The sequence below is a fragment of the Phyllostomus discolor genome, chromosome 2 (genome assembly GCF_004126475.2).
Source record: "Phyllostomus discolor isolate MPI-MPIP mPhyDis1 chromosome 2, mPhyDis1.pri.v3, whole genome shotgun sequence".
Classification (NCBI taxonomy): Eukaryota; Metazoa; Chordata; class Mammalia; order Chiroptera; family Phyllostomidae; genus Phyllostomus; species Phyllostomus discolor.
The window spans coordinates 46607872-46623926 of NC_040904.2; the positions used below are offsets into that span (position 1 = coordinate 46607872).

Genomic DNA, 16055 nt, shown 5'->3' on the forward strand with positions numbered 1-16055 from the left:
CTTGATGGGACGGGTTGGAGCAATACGTTGGGAGCCTGAGGGACTTTGAAGAGGGAGGTGCAGGACTGTGAGAGGGTGGCTGCCAGGAGCACAGCTTTGCAGAGTGAGGCTGTAAGTCCTGCTCTTGATGTGTGGTGCAATACCATTTTGTCTCCATAAGAAATCTTCAGTAAAGACTTCTCTTACTTTTCCATGTTGTTAGAATGAGGTTTGTAGTCACCGCCTGTCGCCCATGCATTCATCTCATGCTAAGATTGGCCTTAAGGCAAGAACAGGAGAGCGGAAGATGACTTAAGTGTACGAGGTTTCTAGATTGACACCTCCTCCCTCAATGAGGACTGAATAGGAACATGCACATAGACTGTCTTGCATACGGTAGATGTTCAGTACACGGCGATTATTATTATCGTAAACCAGGAGATACTTTGCTACAACATAAGTAATTTGATAACGGGGACTTGGTTTTTCCATGTATCTCCTAGGACAGGGCTGGACACTGAACTAGATTGGGTGAAGGGCAGTCCAACCATACCTTGTGCTGTAAAGGGGCACATATGAGATCATGGCCACTTAATTTGGAGGTTTGCATTTGAAGACAACAAGAACCCCAAGTCAAAGGTGAATAGTTAAGCAATTTATTAAGCAAGAGCAGAGAGAAAGCAAGAATCAAGAGCATACATCACCAGACAGGAAATCACCAACACCCGAACACAGACACTGGGGAATACTGGAGACAGCCACACTTGGTGTTCCTCTGGAAAAAGTTTGAGCAAAGTGCCCTTCCCTAGGGTGGGATTCCCAAGTCTCATTTTGGGGGCTCTGCTTAAATAAGTTTTAGACAAAAGTGGCTATATGCCAAGGGCCTTTCAAGACTCGACTGACCAACTGTTCCCTCTGGGAGAATACCCAGTTCTTCCCCAAGGGCACGATCAGTGTTTACAGGTACTGAGTTAAAAATCAGTGGTGCTTAGTCTTCCGTGGAGAAGGACTAGTTCTCCCCAGGAGACAGAGCATCTGTATTTCATTCTTACAATAAAAGGTCATAGCTCGGGCACAACACAGAGAGGATTCTTAATATGTCTTTAACCCATCACACCTGTGCCCACATAATAGGTCCATTTCTCTCCTATCCTTATCACACTATGCTGATACCTTACTCTGAGGTCTTGAAACCACCAGGCCACTGCTTGCTCTACTAGGCGCTATGTTGCTGCCATTTCCCTTATCTGTGAGTGTGGTCCTCCCATGAGGCCTGTGTCCAGTGTTAAACCTCTGCCTTCTAGTATCCTTTCCCGTTCCCACTCCATTCTTCACAGGCCCCTCTGTGCAGGAGCAGCAGGAGCAGTCCTGGGTGCTTAAATTAGATAAGCTGTTACTCTGTTCTTATTTTCTGACTTAGGTTCTGTAGACTTAGCTGTCTCTAGGTACCTATTCTTGAAGCTGGCAGCACTGAGACTCAAGGCAGGGGGTGAACACAGACCACAGAGCAGTTCCTGTAACCTGAAGCACACCCTCATGTTGGGTCGTAGGTGCTGAGAGTGTGCAGAGGAGAACTGGAAAGGGTATCTAAGGGCTGGGATGAGCATTTATAGTGGAGTGAGAAGAAGAGTTTGAGAGGACACTTTCACTACCTGCACCTCCCTTTTTTCCCCATAAGACTTTAATAACACCTCATCCATTATGAGAGTGCTATGAAAATATTGTTTGCCAGTAGTTTGTTGTAAATTTACATTATAAAGTAGGGCAATATTTGTATAAGCCAGTAAATTGCCTAAAATGATGACAGAGAAATGCAGTACCTAAAATATTATTCATGGGCAAAGACTGAGGTAATGCGGGGCTGGGGAAAAATAGGTATCTGTACTTCCTAATGACAAAAAACCTGTCAAGGCAGGGGCCCCAGGGACAAGGGATGTGGAAGCTGCAAAAGTAGGCTAGGAAGGACAGGACTGTCCCCCAGCTAATGGTTCAGGTTCCTGCCTCTCACTTATAGATCAAACAGCCCCAGCTAACAGGAAGGCAACCTTGACAGAGCAGCATGGAATAGCTCCGCAGTCGCTCCCATCCTGGAAGCTTGCCAGGGGCACCCCCTACTTGCCTGCTCTTCTGCCTCAGAGCTCCAGGAACTTCTTGAGCTTATTACGTCCTCCATGATCACCTCAATTCTGCAAATCAAGAATCCAGAGTGAGACATTTCTCTTGCTTTCCCCATAATTTTGTTGGAGTTCTGGTAAGGCCAACTCTGGAGTGGGGACTCAACAACATTCTAAAAAAAACTTCTCTGTTTCTTGTTCTTGGTTCCAAAGTAGTATTGCCACAAAAGTGATACCTGAAAAGGAAATGATTAAGACTTTCAATAATGGGGAAGAGGGTTCAAATTCTAGGCCTTCCATTTCCGAGGTGACTTCAGTTTCTTCAACTGTACAATAGGGCTGAGGCCACTACCTATTTCATGATGAGGAGAGACAATATACAATAATTAGCAGAGTGTGTTGGATTTCCCAAATGGCAGGTATTATTTGGATACCCCCTTTTCACTTCCTCTGTCATTGCCAAAGCCCCAGTGGTATCTCCAATGACGGCAGTTTCCAAGGTGGGCTCTGCCCTCCGTGCTTGCAGTCTCTGCTCCTGCCATTTACTTCTCAGTATGCTGCCGGAGAAACCGGTGTAAAACACCAAGATGCATGTTATGCCCCTGCACAAAATATTTTAATAGCTTCCTATTTTCTCAGAATTAAGTCTAAAATCTCCCAGAAAGTCTTCTGAGTTTGTTTGCTTCCCCTCAGTCACACACATTTTACTGTTATGAGTACCTTCTTTGTGCCAGATACTAAGCTAAGTGCTTTGCAGAGATGATTTCACACAGCCCTGGAAACAGCACTGCCATTAATATCTCCATGTCACAGAAGAGAAAGAGAGGCTCAGAGAGGCTCAGAGAGGCTGAGGAACTCACAGCAACACACAGCTAGTTGGTCACAGAGATTTGAATTCACTCTGCATGGTATCCTCTCCATCTGCTCTTTGTACAGAGCAGTAAAGCTTCCCCTGCAGCTGGGAAGGGCTAGTAGAGAGAAATGTAGGGGTCAGGATCTGGGGAGGGATGAAGCAGTGTTTGTAAGAAGGGTGTTGGAGATGAGATGAGGAGGCTAACTCCCCTTTCCCAGATTGGTGGTAGCGAGAGGGCCACCTCAATTTGGAGAGTTCTGGGCCTGGGCTTCCAGCACCCGCAGCGTGTGTACCCCACCTCATAAGCCCAGAAGATCTACACTACCTTCTACTTTCCTATCTCTCTTGCCACGCCCACTTCCCTCCAAGCTCAGAGCCAGTTGCCAAGAGGGCGCTCTAGAAGCATTCGGAAGACGATTATTGCCTCAGGTGGCCACATACTTTCTATTCAAGCGGTGGCTTAAGCAGCTTTCGTCCCCCCTGTAGGGCGGTTTTCTGTCTTAGCGAAGCGGCCTGGGCCCACCAAGGATGGCCATTATGAGACCCGTGGCGCTTGCTCAACGCGCAGTTTCCTTTCGCCTTCTTCAAGCAGCCGCAGGGAAGGGAACGGACGCACTCCCTTCCTTGCAGACCGCCCTACCTGAGGCTGCTGGCCCACCAGCCTGCAGTCACCTTGGGGAGGAAGTCTCACTTTGCTCAGGGATTTGTCCACATGCTTTGTTTTCTGTATCTGCGGCGTTTGAGAGCACAGAGTACATGCGACGCCCGATGTTGGGAGGTTCTTGACTAATCCCTGCGAAAGATTTTGTTGCTTCATATTCTACACAAGAAGAATTCTAGGCTTAGGGAATTTAAGTGACTTGCTCACTCACGTAGTCAGACGGTAGCTCTGCCAGGATTCCAATTCTCCTTCCTTAGGAGGAAAAAGGGTGAGTGCTGGATTCAACCCTGGGGACCTGGAGATTGAGCTAGCATTTGGGGGTCCTTGCCTCTCAGCGTCATCACTACCCCTTGTTCAGGTCTGCCCTCCTCTGTGGAAGGAGAGTCCCAGCGTCACTCGGCATCTTAAGCAGGCACCCCTAATCCCGGAGCCTGCTCACTAGCGACCTCCGCAGGGCCAGGCCGTTTTGGTGCTTCGTGTGGCTGGGGACCCACTCAGTCTTCCTGACTATTTGCATAACGGAGACTGCTTGCTTCCCCGCCCCTCCACCACGTTCCCCTCCCCTTCTTCCCCAGTCCCTTCCACCCTTCATCCCCGGTCTCCCGCCCCTCCCCAGCACATCCTACCCCCTTCGGGAACTCCAGCGTGGGGCTGTCAGCCCTGGGGCTCTCCTGCCCCCCCCCCTTGGACAAAGTCCTGAGGCACCTGGGGGAGGGGAGCCCTGAGCTGGGCTGGCCAAGGAAGACGTCTGGGGCTCTGCCCAGCCCTAACAAAGGGAGCCAGCTGCCGGCCGGCTGGGGTGTTGAGCTGGCGGAGCAGCCGCAGCTTCCACGAGGCCTCCACGAGGCCAGCGCACAGCAAGTGAGTAGGGGTGACGTGGGCCTTAGCGCAGCCTGGGGGGCCGCCCCCGCCCTTGGAGAAGTGATGCGGAAGGAATGACGCGTAGGGGCGTAGGAGGGGAAGGGATCTGCGGTCCCCAGGCGCGTCTCGGGCACACAGAATTGGTGTCCAGTGCTGCCTTAGCCACCTTCACTGCGGGCTGGCCACCTTTTGGCTGGCAGTATCAGTATTTTTGTACCGGTCCAGGGGCCTCCCTCGTTTCTCCCCAGCTCCACCATCCTGCGGATCCACAACAAACCCACGTGCGCTTTGTCACCAGGACCCCTGCTTTCTCCAAAGCACCGTCAGGAAAGAAGGGTGGAATGCCTAGCAGCGTCCAGGTTCCTTCAGATCCCGCATTCTGGGTTCACAGACCAGGAAACTGAGCACTCCACCCCCGCGGCGGGGGGTGGGGACACAGGCACCATAACAAACGCACGTGCGCCCAGCCCTGGGCTCCCCGAGCATTGCACACCCTTAGGAGCCGCCCTGCGGAACCGGCCATTGTCTCGGCTTCGGGGTAGGGAGCAGCGCGGGGGGCGCCACTTGCTGGAGGAGGTCGACAGAGACATTAAAAGGTACCGCCTGGGCATCAGACCTAACTGCCAGGCTTAAAAAGGGAAGAAGGAAATAAGAAAGCAGCTACGAAAAGATTATCGCAGATCGAATCTGTCCCCGGTGGCGGTGTATTACCTGATGTGATCAGGACAACCCTTCACTTCCACCTCACGGAGGTTTCTTAGGGATGGGGGTTGAATTAAGGGTCTACGGGTACCCCACCAAAAAAAAAACCAACAACAAAAACCAACAAAAAAACCCCAAACCACCTTGCCTGGTACACCGTTGTCCCTGCGCTCTGGTGGGAGGTCGTGAGCGCCTCCGTAGCCTGCCAGCAGAAAGAACGGTCCAAGTTAAATAGCGCCCAGCGCGATCTTGGGTTTCGTTTGCGCTATGCGATGTAGGTCCCTGTGTCTAGCCTGCCCGGTGTCACTGGCCCCTTTTGTCGTTGTGCATTTTTACTAGCAAGGCCAGCTCAGGCCTCCTGTTCTCGGTGGGGGCGCTATTATTTTCAGTTCTATTAGAGTTTGAGAGGAATTCTGAGATCCGGAAAGAGGCCTCTAGTTTGCTTTGTTTTTTTTTTTTTTTTTTTTTCTTTTCTTTTCTTACATATGCTCAACTCAGCTTTGTGGATTTTGGTTAATCAGACCTGTTCAGGCAGCAGCAAGATGTTTGGGAGGATGAACTGGCTTTTTAGGCGATGGTGTTGGTGGAGTAAACCCCAAAGACGGTGGGCGTAGGAATGCAGGCACCACTGCTTAAGTGCGCTTGCTGAGCAATTGGGTTGTGGCTTCACCGTGGCTCGTACCGCTGGAGATTAACCGGTCCCTGGGGGAAAGTGGGGAGCCTCCAGCCCCACACCACTTTTATTGAGAGTCTAGAGAGCAACCACTGAACGGACTTATTTTATAGGTGGGAAATGTGGAGTTCAGCAACTTGTCCATGTTTAAGCGGGAATCTATGACAGAGACAGGACTTGATTGAGTATGGGTCTCCCAACTCTCACACTGCACACTGCCAGGAGGACAACTAAAGGCGAAACCAGGGTTCTGTGGTTGGCTTAAAAAGCAGTGTGGCTTTAGGCAAAACAGAGTTAAACAAAGAAACTAATTCAGATTGAAAGCTGCACCCTTCCATTATCCCTTTGAAGAGTTCTTTATTCATTTGAGAAAAAGATAGATTTAGTAATTCTTTACTCTTCTTCTGGCCTTTCATAAGCTTAGTTATTTTTCTCTCCTTGCTTTTCCCTCCCCTCAACTTGGGATAGGGCCAAGTGTGGAGACTTAGATGTTTTTGCCTCCCATACCCGTGCCAGAAGGCCTTTGTTTGGGCATAACATGGGCTGTTGACATGGCCCTAATGGGAAGAAAGTGTCTCTTAGCAGGCTACTCTTAAGCCACTTGTGGGAGAACAAAGCTTTGTTCTCATTGACTATTTAATTAATTTTTTTTTAAAAAATTAGAGGTCCATGTAAGTAGCTACTTATTTTTGTATTTGGCAGAGGAAAAGTAGGAAAATAAAAATCAAACAAAACAAAACAAAAATATTTGGAGGCCGGGTTTCCTCAAAGTTAACACGCTGTTTCCCCCTGTCCTGCTTATCTCCTGGTTACACTGGTGTCTTTTCTTAGGGTTCCCAGTGTATTTATTTTCATGGTGATTCCACTGGGCATAGGGAACTTCAGAAATCATCTGGTCAGATGATTTCCTGTTGTTTTTCAGGTGGGAAACCTGAGTCCCAGCAAGGAGAAATTACTTGCCTAAGGACATGCAGTAAGGTGTCTGCTTTTAGTGCCTTTTTTTTTTTTTTTTTTTTTTTTTTTGTGGAAGGGAAACCGTGGCATCAGAGGAGTTTTTGTTGGTATGCCACAGTAAAGTCAAAGTTATGATGGTTGTTGTAACAGCACCCTTTAAGTCAGATAATGAATTCCTTAAGGATTTCAATAGGTTTTGGTTATTTAAAAAAGCCATAGATCCCAACGGTAGATTCAGTGAGGTTATCACTGGGGATCAGTTTTCTTTAGTGTTTACCAAATGGTTCCCTGTACTCTTGCCCTGTGCTCCCACACATTCCTATTTCCCAGAAGGGAGCTGCTTCGAGTATAATCACAGAACTGGGGGCAAAAAAGAGTCAGAAAAGAGATATCCTGCTTAGCTCTTTGTGTGGTTGAACTTCTTGGGCTCCAGTTTCCTTCTTTGTACAGCAGATGCCCCTTCTGCCGGGGTCTGCACAGGCTATTCCAGTGAAATGGAAGATGCTCAGGCCTTAGAATTAGAGAAGCAGGTTCAGGTCATCCCTCCTCTCCTCTGCGTTCCTTGAGAACCAGCAGGGATATTGTATGATGTGAGGGAAAGAACATGCTTGTATGTTCTGGGGTTCTGCGAGTATTAAGTCAGGTGACCCGTGCTTAGGACTGTTCAGACCTCTTAGCAGGCCTGGGTGCTTTTTAAGTGGTAGAGAATTATGGTGGGAAATAATTCCCCAGAGCATAAGCCCTGTGTTCAAGGAGGCCCTACCTAGTCACAAAATGGTATGATTATTTGCCAAGCTGTAAAGGGGGACTTTGGGTTGTTGTGAAATGTGTGACTTTAAGGTAAATAAACTTAGTCAAAAAACAAATCAAAACCCAAACCAAAACTTTCGGTTCCAAGTGAGTGAAACCAAAAGTCATTCCATTCATTCATTCATTCTCTATTCACTGACAAGCATTCTCTATTCACTGGGGTGTCCTGTGCTCAGTCTGGAGTCAGAAAGAATATGACCATTCTCTGCCCGCCCCCACCCTTGCTCAGAACACATTTGGATCTTTCCTTAGGAGCTGCCCTCAGAAAACGGATCTAATTTATCTCACTATTGACCTGGGGTGGGGGTACCCCTTTTCTTCATGCGTCAAACAAGAGCAGGAGGTAAAATGGGAGAGTGGAAGAGGGAAGGTTTCAAAGAGAATGTAGCTCTCCACAGATGTGTGTATGAGGTGGCATTAAAAAAATGACAGAAATGATTCATTAATGAAATTTGTAGTAATTTCCCGGAACATTAGAGTTTGAGAATTTGCTCAGACCTGGTGTCAGTGATTTGTTCACTCAGAGCCTGTCTGGGAAAAACAAAAACAGAAAGGTTTTTCTTGCTCATCTGCATGTATGCTGCATATGTTCTGATTCCGATACATGTACTTCTCATGGGCTCATATGTAACAGTAACATAGTTTCACATCAAATTCTGGGGTAATTTTCTAAGCCATTTTAGAAAGGTCAGGTTAGCATTCAGAATTAATTTGGTAATTTAGATTTTGTTTATCATTCTGATTATACGAATAAAGCATGTCCATTGAAGACAATTTGGAAAAGCAGAAAAAAGTAGAGAGAAACAGAAAAAAAAATCCATTGTTTGAAGGCAGTGACTGTACATTGTATGTGCAGTTATCTCTTGTCTCTTGCTTTTCTTGCTTAACCTTCTCATGTACACACATCACTATCTACTTCTGCATCAAAGCTCTGCCTTTTCTTTCATCATGCATGTCAGCTGCTCAGCAGCTCTGGGGCCAGGGAGTCCCACGGGATCTGATCACTTCTGTGATGCTCTGTAGAGGAAGGAGCCTCCAGCTTCCCACCCCTGCCTCAAGCATTCAAACACCAGCCATTATTAAAAAATTAGATTTATTGGGGTGACACTGGTTAATAAAGTCATATAGGTTTTAAGTGCACATTTCTATGGTACATGATCAGTGTATTGCATTGTGTGCCCACCACCCAAAGTCAGATCATCTTCTGTCTCCATGTTTTTGACCCCCTTTACTCTTTACTACCCCTCTACCCCCTTTCCTCTGCTAATCCTCTACTGTTGTCTGTGTCTATGAGGCGTTTTTTGTTTATTTTTCCTGTTTACTCATTTGTGGCTTTCAGTTTTATATCTCACATCTGAGTGAAATCATATGGTTCTTAACTTTTCCTGTCTGACTTATTCCACTTAGCATGATATTCTCAGGGTCCATCCATGTTGTTGCAAATGGTAGTATTTCATCTTTTCTTATAGCTGAGTGGTATTCCATTGTATATATGGACCACATCTTTATCTAGTCCTCTACTGAAGGACACTTTGGTTGTTTTCATGTTTTGGCCACTGTGAATAATGCTGCAATGAACATAGGGGTGTATATATCTTTGTGAATAAATGTTTTCACATTTTTTTGGTAAATACCCAGAAGACAGATTGCTGGGTCATATGGTAACTGTTCCTAATTTTTTTTAGAAACTTCCATACTGTTTTCCATAGTGGCTGTACCAGTTTACATTCTCACCAGCAGTGAATAATGAGGGCTCCTTTTTCTCTCCAAGCTCTCCAGCACTTGCTATTACTTCTCTCTCTCTCTCTCTCTCCCTCTCTCCCTCTCTCTCTCTCTCTCTCTCTCTCTCTCTCTCTCTCTCTTAACATATCCTCATGATTTTATTGGCACATAATAAAACAAAAAATGAAGCTTACAACAGGATCACTTGGCCCTTTCTCTTCTTATCTCCTCCCAGTTCCAAATGCTCACATCTTTAGTAGCCAGCATTCTCTTAGATCTGCATTTGGGCTCAACACATTCAAGCCTCAGCACAATCTTCTTTGTAGTTTTAGCCTGTTTTTGGAAAACTGGCTTGGTTTGCCCACCATAGCCACTCTGCTTCCCATCATAACGCCGCTTCCCCTGTGCGTACAGAGAATCCTTGCTCTTCTTGTGCTGTTACTTTGTGGGGTTGATGCTTGTCACACTTCTTACAGAAAGTCTGGTGGGTTTTAGGAACGTTCCCCATGTTTACGAGAGTGCTAACATCACCGCTAATAGCACGCTAACAGCACTGGAAAGCTTGTCTTGTTGTTAATGGCCATTCTCACAGGTGAGGTGGTGTCTCATTGCAGTTTTGATTTGCATGTCCCTAAGAGCTAGGGAAGTCGAGCATTTTTGCATACACCCATTGGCCATTTGTGTGTCTTCTTGGAAGAACTGTTTCATCAGGTTCTCTGCCCATTTTTTAATTGGATTGTTCATTTGTTTGACAAACACCCGCCATTTTTATTTTTGAGGAAGTCTTTAAGGTGGAGGGGGAAGGGCCCCACATACGGCCTTGGTTCCAGTCCTGCCCTCGTGACCTCTAACGGCTTATTTTCATACTGCAGATTTCAGTTTCTATAGGTATTAAGTAAGCAACTCCAAGGTCATTTGTTAATGCATTCCTCACATATTCAAATGCCCACTCTAAACCAAAGATGCGAAAGAAGAGCTCAGCTTTTAAGAAGCTCAGAGTAGGATGGAGGAATCAGGGTAATAAGGGTCTAGTGCAGGATGCTGTGGACCAAGAGGAGGGGCAGCCCCCCCCCCCCCATGATGGAGCAGTGGGAAAGGAGGACTTCCTGGATGGGGCCACTACTGAATAGTCAAACACTTCTTATTTTCCTCCTATTGTCACCAACTCTGAGATGAACATGTTTGTGAATAAATCTCTATTCATATTTCAGATAATTTCCAAGGGATAGAATCCTAAAATTGGAATTACTAAGATATACTTTAAAGGCTATTATCATTTAAAAAGACTTCATATGTTTAGTCCCAGTTCCATATAAAGTCTTAAAATACTTAAGTATTCTATGTTGTGGGAACAGTAGAAATTAAGAGCAGAAGTAATTTAGGGTTTCATAAATTATTGCCAGTGTAGACTAGGACAAGGTACTTAAGCTCACTTCCTTACCTCACTGGGCCATTGTAAGGATTAAATAAAATCACAGCTAAAGGGTCCAGCATAGTGCCAGGTATACAGGAAGCACTCAGTAAGTGATAGCTATTATTGTTATACTTGGGATTTTCATGAACTGCAGAAACTTTTGGTCCTAATATTTTTCTTACCATGATAACAGGTAGAAAGTCAGTTGAAGTGGAACCTCATATCAGATGACACATTGAGAGAGAAATGATCACTCATGCGATGCATTATTTAAAAAGTCTTACTATGGAAAATTTCAAACATATGAAATGGTGTAATGAACCCCCACATACAATCATTTCTCCTCAACAGTTATCAAAACTCATGGCCGATCTATAACTCTCTACTCCACCCAGATCACTTTGAAGCACATGTGTGATGTCAGCCCAGGCATAAATATTTCATGGAGTCGTATGATGCATATTTGACGTATTGTCGTGCTTCTCTTGGAGCCTGTCTCTGCCATCATTGTTGTGTGTGCATGTGTGTGTGAGACAGAGAGAGAGAGTGCCAACGTGAGAACTTAAGTTTCGCTGCTTAAGCGAGTTTTCCTGCCAGGTCCTGTGCCCCAAAGAGACTGGGTAATGGGCATTTAGAGTCAGGAGACCTTATGGGCTCCATTTTTAACCAGTTGTAGGCTTTTGGCAAGTGATTTCTGAACTTCTTTGATATAAAAATTTGGTGAGTATTGAATGAGGTAATCCATGAGATAGCCCAGCATCTCCATGGTAGCTGGACACGAATCAGACTTGTTCCCTGAGAAACAGTATCCATCCACATGGAATGGGGGTCACAGACTGATGGCCCCCACAGCAGGACATATTCAGGTAGCATTGCCACTGGTCTCTCATTCTGAGGATGAGGTCATGGCTCAGATGAACACCTAGCGTGCAGAGTACCCCATGCTTCCAAATCTCTCTTATCCCTTCTCACTCATCCCTTCACCTCTGCTTTATGGCTGAAGGTTGGGAAGCCCAGAGAAGGCAGGGCCCTGTCAACTGTGCTTGTGCTTTTTCTCTGTGGCAAGAGACAGGCTCCCCTTTCCCACTCTGATTTTGAAGAATCTTGATCTCTTCTGACTCACTGTTATACCCAAATAGGAATTTTTGACTCAACTAACAGAAAAATGTTGATCTGATTTAGTCATTCAATAAAAGCCCTCTCTTTAATCCACTGGGACTCCCACTGTGTAAGAGCCCGCAGTGTGACTTGCAGCCTCCTGCTGCCGCTGGCTGGCTGTGTGGCCTTGGGTAAGATGCGTGCCACCCCGGGCGTGCCGCCTCAGGGACTCAGCTCTCAGCCCTCCAGGCCCTTCCAGCTGTGAGTCCATCAAATGGCAAAGGTTGAAAGATGTAAGTCAGGGAGGTGCTTCACACAAATAATAAATGAAATCTGTTTGTTTTAGAATCTGCAAATAAGGTGAAAAGTCATCCCATTGTTGCCTTCATTTTCCCCAGATACATTCTAAAAACTCAGTCTGTGGGTTGCATTATGGCTGCCACTTTACAAATTTGCCGTTTTCATATTACTGTATATATCAGAGGTATTTCCATCATCAGTGTATACATATTATTTTTTTCATGGCTGTACCACATTCTATATTACAGATGTGTTTATTTCATCAGTCTTCTGTTGACAGACATTAACCTATTTCCATAAAAAATAAGTGACCTTGGACCTGGAACAAGGGTTGTCAATGCCTGTGCCTAAATGAAGCCAGTCCATCAAACTCTGGAAAGGGTGGAAAGAGAATGGGTACAGGGACACTGAGGACCACACACTGGAGAGCTGGAGTGAAGGGCTCCCAGGAAGTTACTAAGAGGCAGACTGTTTGAACAGAAGGCTATTTTTGGAGACAGCCTGCCTGGTTGGGTACCCTCGGCTTCCAGGGCAAAAAATCGAGCTGCATCATCCCCTCCCCCTCTTCCCACTTGTCTCTGGCACTTCAAGTTTGTGTCTGTTCCCAGGGTCATTGGGGACCTAATGGGAGGACTGGAACTTGAGTGAGGGAGGAGGGAGAAGCCAAGAAGAGGAGTATTTGATCTCAGGCTCTGGAGGAGGGACTATGCCAGTGCTGCTCTGCTCTGTCAGGTGGTTCAGGCCCATCTGGAGTGTTATGTTTCCCTGGGTACAATACAGATTATGATAAAATGAAGCAACCCCAAAATGGGCTACTTAGAAGCTGAGGTTTTGGATCCCGTATTGGAGGTGAAATAAAAGTGGAATCTGGGACTTTTTAGCCTGTAGAAGGTAAAATGACAGGCACCTTCTTCATGTGGAAGAAGAATTAGAGTCACTCTGAGTGGCTGCTGTCAGGGGGAGAACCAGTTCAGCGTGGAGGAGAAGTTGCAGGATGGCAGATAAGGAAGAACTGAGCTGAACAAACTGCCCAACCATGGAACAAGCTATGTCACAAGGCAGTGGACTTCCTGTCATGGGAATAGACAAGCAAAAGTTGCAAGTGAAAGTGTTTACCACCAGAAGATTCCTGCTTTGCAGAGAGGTTGGCCTAAAATGCCTCTTCCAACTTTGAGAGTTTATGACTCTGTGGCTATAGGGCAAGGAGCAGAAAGGTGCAAAATCAGACTGAGTGGGTGGGACAAGTTATACACATTGTAACTGGAGCAGTTTTCATAAGCTCTGAAAGGTCAATTAAAATGGAAACCTTTAAAGGAGGTTTAAACATTGTTTCCCTCTGGATCTTGGCAATCCTCCTCCTGTCTGTCCTTGGCTTCAGCCCTGCTTGACTCTATATTCATCAGTTATTTCCACAGGAATAAATATATCACATACACTTTAGATGACCAAGAAATCTGGCAACCAGAAAAGAACTACATGTCCCGGGAGGATGATTGTAATTTTTTTTTTCATTACAGTCTTTCTAAATTTATATCCATCTCTTGGTATTGCTAGCACAGTGCTGAGATGTCATTCAGCATTAATTTTAGGAACACTCTCCCCTTGGCAACCTCTGGAAGAGTGTCTGAGCTGGAGTTGATAGCACCTACCATGTTGAGTGCTTGTCTCTTTCTTTCCTGTGGATGAGGAAAAGCCTCTTGGACTTAAGTCTTAGCCAAGTCTCGGTGAGGGAAACATGATAAGGTTAGCATCCTCTGGCCTTTGCTGTGCACCTGGGCCTAAGGAGGCACTGTGTGTGTTCTCTCATCCAGTCCCCACGGCGACATTTGGTGTCCTCATAGCATGAGCTCCATTTTACAGTTGAAAAAAACTAAGCTTTAGAGAGTGGTAGAGACTCACCCTAAGATTCACTATTGCTAAGCAGTGAAGCTGGTATTGGGTGTAATTCTTTCCTACATCGTTATAGGTTTTCTCACTGCTGACACACCCAGTCCTTCAGGTGTGAGAAGGCTTTGTCCTTGTGTTTCATTGGGGGCTTGCCTGAATTTCTCCTTACCGGGACTATGGAAGTTTTCTGCCCCTGAGAACATATGATTGGGAAGAACTCAAGGGACAGTCACACGAACAGCATGACATTTGGATCCAGTTTATATTTGCTCATTTCATTTTTTGGTCAGAGTTGTTTGCCTTGAGCCTGGTTTCTTTCTTTTTTCTTTTCTTTTCTTTTTTCTTTTTTTTCTTTTCTTTTCTTTTCTTTTCTTTTCTTTTCTTTTCTTTTCTTTTCTTTTCTTTTCCTTCCTTCCTTCCTTCCTTCCTTCCCTCCCTGCCCCCCTCCCCCCCCCCTTTAAAGCTCTGGTATCCACGTGTACTCATTATTTGGTTATGACTGCAAATAAATACTGGCAGTGAGCATGGCCACAGATTGGTGGGTATCACTGGTCAGTGACCTCAAAGGCTTTTACCCTATAAATGGAACTCAATACCAGCATTGTTAAGGGCTTATCTGCAGCTGTGCTTCTAGGTTCTTAAACAATTTCTTCTTTTGTAAAGTTTATTTAATATTACTTCATTCATCAAATATTTATTGAGTTCCTATTATGTGGTAGGCATTGTAACATGCATTGTATATATGCACACAGATATTCAATGTGTCTAGCAGGGCCTTGGAACTTAATGGCAGACTAACTTCTTCTATCACCCTCTTCCTCTCTTCTCAGAGTCCTTGCTCTTTGTACTTATTCAACAAACATCGAGCATTGAGTGCTTGCTATAGCTCATGCACAATGCTCATTTTTAGAATATAGACCCCAAATATTCCCACAGTTCTGTTTCTTCCAGAGCTTAGTTGAAGGTGGACAGGCAGATATTAATTATAATATAGTGTGATAAATATTGTGATTTGGGTACACCCAGAAGCTGGGAAAAGGGTACATTGGTTTGGGAAAGCTTCCTGGAGGATGTGATGCCTAAGCTGGAAGTTAGAGGGCAGTAGCTGTTAGCCCCTGAGAAAGGGGCATCTGAAGGAGGAGGGGCTGCAGGAGCAAAGGCGTGGAGTGAAGAATGGCTTGTTGTGTATGTGGGGAACTCCTAGTAGGTTGATGTTCCTGGAGAGGAACACACAAGACAGGAACTGGTAATGGATGAAGCTGGAATCATTATAGCACATCTCATATATTTTTCATAACCTCCCTATGTGGCATATACTATTATTGTCTTCATTTAACAGATGAAGAAACAAAGACTGAGGGAGGTTTGGTGATTTGTTCAAAGTCAGACAGCGATTGAGTGGAGGTGCTTAGGCTTGAATGTAGGCTTGCTCCGCCCCCCGACAGTGCCTGCAGAGGCAGGTGGGGAAGGTTCTGTTTGCTGGCTCGGGTGCTTGTTTCCTCTCTATTAATCTATTAAGGGTAATACTCTTGCTGAATCCTTTTTCTCCCACCTGCCTCATAGTGTTTTCCAACCTATAGTTAAATCAGGATGAGTAGGCCTGGTGCTGAAGCCTCTTTTTAGTCTTGTTTGTAGCTTTTGAGAAAAGATTTTATTTATTTTTAGAGGGGAAGGGAAGGGGAAAGAGAGACAGAAGAATATCAGAGTGTAGCTGCCCCCTGCGAACCCCCCACTGGGAACCCTGCCCGAAACCCAGGCACCTGCCCTGACTGGGAATCGAACTGGTGACCCCTTGGTTCACAAGCCCACACTCAATCCACTGAGCCACACCAGTTAGGGCCTTGTTTCTAGCTTTTATACTCCATTTCATTCAAAAAACCAGTAGTCCAGAAATCTTAAACAAACAAACAAACAAACAAACAAACACCTTTATGGGCCCAACCATGTGTGACAAGGGAGAGGGGGAAGTTCATCCCCTTTCTCAAAAGTTCCAGGTTCATTTAGTAAGCCAGTCCCCTTTAGGCACT

The 16055-nt window shown here is 45.7% G+C and overlaps 1 protein-coding gene, 1 long non-coding RNA gene and 1 pseudogene across 3 annotated transcripts in view; 1 reads left to right on the forward strand and 2 right to left on the reverse strand.

The window, feature by feature from the left end:
* Positions 1-615: 615 nt before the first annotated feature.
* LOC118498832 lies at positions 616-4053 on the reverse strand. Its single transcript, XR_004901311.1, has 2 exons — positions 2814-4053; positions 616-2165 (listed from the first exon to the last, which is right to left on the reverse strand). It is a non-coding gene; the product is annotated as an uncharacterized LOC118498832 (long non-coding RNA).
* Positions 4054-4348: 295 nt separating this feature from the next.
* The window catches only part of ST6GAL1 (ST6 beta-galactoside alpha-2,6-sialyltransferase 1), a 120632-nt gene continuing 108925 nt past the window's right edge, over positions 4349-16055 (forward strand). The window contains exon 1 of one of the 2 annotated variants that reach the window (XM_036017823.1): positions 4349-4468. The gene's annotated coding sequence lies outside the window, so the exon portion shown is untranslated. Of the gene's footprint in view, positions 4469-4727; positions 5065-16055 lie in introns of those variants that run through there. The other variant, XM_036017822.1, reaches the window with a different exon arrangement.
* On the reverse strand, positions 9471-10018 carry LOC114490982 (annotated as a pseudogene).